Genomic DNA, 4,026 nt, shown 5'->3' on the forward strand with positions numbered 1-4,026 from the left:
ATACCAGGGGTAGGCAAACTACAAATCCCATCATGCATCTGTCTCTGGGAGTCATGCCTGTGGCTGTCAGAGTCTTGCACTGCCTCATGGGACTTGTAGTTCCACAAAGGCTAAAGTGCCTTTAAAGGGAACCTGTCACATGGGGCAAGGCCTGTCGTATGTTGGACACTGCGGGGGAGAGCCCAATCCGCCGCACGTCCACATACAACAGACCTGGGCCTCTCCAACCCGGGCAACTGGCCAATCAGCAGCCTGGACCCTAAAGCCCCCTCCCGCCAACCATAGGCATATAGATGCACTGCTTCCAACCAGTGTTTACAATCAGGAAGCAGCAGGGCGGGCTCCGATCATGTGATCACTGTTTACAAACAGGAAGCAGCAGGGCGGGCTCCGATCAGGTGATCACTGTTTACAATCCGGCAGGGAGGGCTCCGGTCATGTGATCACTGTTTAAAAACAGGAAGCAGCAGGGCGGGCTCCAATCAGGTGATCACTGTTTAAAATCCGGCAGGGCGGGCTCCGATCATGTGATCACTGTTTACAAACAGGAAGCAGCAGGGCGGGCTCCAATCATGTGATCACTGTTTACAAACAGGAAGCAGCAGGGCGGGCTCCGATCATGTGATCACTGTGTACAATCCGGCAGGGAGGGCTCCGGTCATGTGATCACTGTTTAAAAACAGGAACCAGCAGGGCCGGCTCCGATCATGTGATCACTGTTTACAATCCGGACCCAGCAGGGCGAGCTCCGATCATGTGATCACTGTTTACAATCCGAACCCAGCAGGGCGGGCTCCGATCATGTGATCGCTGTTTACAATCCGAACCCAGCAGGGCGGGCTCCGATCATGTGATCGCTGTTTACAATCAGGAACCATCAGAGAGGGCTCCGGTCATGTGATCACTGTGACAGTCAATCACGTTAGGGAGTCTGCTTTAAAGGGACAGCAGGAGAGAGAGAAAAAGTCAGAGGGGGAGGGGCTTAGAGTTTAGATTTAAAGGGACTCCTCAGTTCCCTATAAAAAAAGAATCTAATCAAAATACAAGAGGAGTTCTACTCACCTCTCTCCGCGGGCGCCCCGTATCTCCTAACTCTCTTCTGTTCCAGGGCTCTCCGCCAGACTCTTCAGTATTCCACACTTGGGGAAGTGTCAAAGTCTATGTCCCCTGCCGTGCCTTCATGGACCCCCTACAGCACTACAGTGACACCAACAATGAGAGGTGACCATGTGGTACAGGAAGCGATGGGAAATCAAAAATGTCACGGGAACAGGAAGTGAGGGTATATCTTCCTACTGGTGAACACTAGATTTCTTTACATGTCCTGTTGTGTCACCTGGACAGGAAGTGAAGGGGAACAAGGACAATAAAAACTGAAAAGGGGTTCTAACTTTTCCCATTCCCAACAAAAGAAAAAGTTAGGGCTTCAGATACACAATAACCTTTGTACATGGGGCACTTCCTGTATCCTCAGCTCGAGGTATTACTGCGTTACCATGGAAACAACACCTTGTGGGAGCTGTGATGACGTTCTGTTGTTTCGGACGGTCGCCCCAATCCGTTCGGTCATCTCTGTGATCAGAAGGCCTCTAAAGTGACCACAAGCACCGCCCTGGGAGTACCCAGACCCCCTGAACGACTCATTGTTGGTCACCCATAATGATAACAAGACAACAATAAACGCCTCTCACCCCAGCAGTGGTAATAGTAATAGCAGGCCGGTAAAACGAAGCTCCTCTCACCTCACTCACTTTTCCACTGCACCGATTGTACTGCGAGAACGGCACAGGGGATACCGGGAAATGTAGTCACGGGGCGCTGCCGGCCTACTGCGCATGCGCTATGCTTGCTCTCCCCACAGTCCTTGATTCTATTAGAACACAGAAGCTCCTAGCAGAGGGCGAGGTGGGAGGTGCTCGGATATGACGTAGTCGGATACAGGAAGTTAGCGGGAGCACCAAGATGGCGGAAAGCTGGATTGGGTGTACTGCCATCCCACTGCACACTGACGACTGCCACTCTCATTGGTAATACAGGTCATATAAGAAGGATAATTATAAATGTTTATATTATTCAGATATTACTAATTATTGTCTTATGAGTACTGATAATGATGTGATTATTTTTATTACTATGGTGTTGGTGCAGAATGTAATTTTTTTTTACAATGGTGTTATTATTATCATCATCATCATTGTAGTAAACTGGGATATGTCTCTCTCTCTATAAATATAGATATAAAAGACACAAATTAATGCAGCTCTGTAATCAATAATAGATCAATAAATGTATTTTAAGTGGTGTAAGTACCTGAATGTGACCCGGCCTCAGCTCCCTGCAGGCCCTGTGCAGCAGAGCTCAGACTGAGGAATCACAGTACAAGCAGCCAGTCATTTCATGCGCTCACTTCTCCTTTCTCTGTCCACTCAGAAGCTGGGTGCGGGTCCAGGGTGACCCGGGCTCAGAGGAAGCAGGTTTGATGATGCTGCCCATCAGACTGAGGACATCTAGTGGCAGAAAAGAAGTATTGCGGGGGGACTAGAAGTGGGATTAAAAAATTAATGTTAAAGAAAAGCTTGTACAGTCTGAGTGATTAAGGGCTGGGGGGGAGACTGAGGAAATGCTTCCTTCTGCCTGCAGCAGACTGATCAGTGGTGGAAGGTAGACTGAGGAAATGCTTCCTCCTGCCTGCAGCAGACTGATCACTGGGGAGGGGAGACCGAGGAAATGCTTCCTCCTGCCTCCAGCATACTGGTGACATCATCTCAGCCTAGGCGGAGTCACTGGCTGGAGCTTAAGGACGGCTTCTTATTGATAAGAGGCGGAGCTTTGCTGAACAGTGATGGAGTTACTCTTTATTGTTACATGTCAGGGATTTATTCATACAGCCTCGTGAAGTATCTGATTGGACGAGTTGAGCATTATCTGGGAGGAGTCACCTAACACATTTGAATTTAGCACCAACTCCGCCTGGTGTTCTCCAGCCTATCAGTGTTTCCAGCAATCCACAAATGTACTGACAGTCCTTGCAGATGGGACAATGGTATGATGCAATGAAGGCAATGGGCGGAGCTAACTGCCTCTTGCCGTACTACACTCTATGGTGGGTCTTGGTGATATTTACAATTGTTGACCTCCTGAGTCATTTCCAGGCTACTGAGGAGCTGCGGGCCCTTCTAGTCAGAAGCCAGCAGGACGAAGGAGGACATAGAGTCCCTCGAGTGATGGGTAAGGTTTATGTAAAGCCAAAACACACCCAGCAATCTAATCCCGACGGGTTCTCATTATTCCCCCACTCCATACAAAGGATAAGAAGACAAAAAGTCCTTCATGAACTCTAACCAATGCCAAAACCTCAGGTTTGAGCGGTCACTTTAGTGGTGAGTCACTTGGTGGGGCAACTTCTCTTGTAGTGGTGGGACCCCCACGAAGACCTCCATCCCTTCCACAAGTGGTGGGACCCCTGGAAGACCTCCATCCCTTCCACAAGCCCAGGATGATGGGGTTATTTGGACACCTAAAATATTGGTTCCTTTTGTGGAAAATCCTTTATGGGAAGGTGACAACGTTGTATAACTTTTATTGGGTAGGAATAGACTATTTGGAGTCCTCCTAGAAGAAGTCCGCCTACAGCTGAACTGGTCACAAACCACACACAACTGAAATATCAGTGTAAAAAATATGTTTTGGCTTTACAGAACTCCACCCAATGCTAAAACATCAGTTTTGAGTGGTCACCTAAACAGTGAATCACTTCATCCCTTCCACAAGTGGTGGGACCACCCCTGAAGACCTATCTCTTCCACAAGTGGTGTGACCCCCTTCCCCCCAAAGACCTCCATCCCTTCCACAAGTGGTGGGACCCCCCTAAGGACCTCTATCCCTTTCACAAGTGGTAGGACCCCCCCCTGAAGACCTCTATCCCTTCTACAAGTGGTGTGACCCCCCCGAAGACCTCTATTCCTTCTACAAGTGGTAGGACCCCCCTGAAGACCTCTATTCTTTCTACAAGTGGTGTGACACCCC

The sequence above is a fragment of the Nanorana parkeri genome, unplaced genomic scaffold, assembly GCF_000935625.1.
Source record: "Nanorana parkeri isolate BGI_ZX_2015 unplaced genomic scaffold, ASM93562v1 scaffold1811, whole genome shotgun sequence".
Taxonomy (NCBI): domain Eukaryota; kingdom Metazoa; phylum Chordata; class Amphibia; order Anura; family Dicroglossidae; genus Nanorana; species Nanorana parkeri.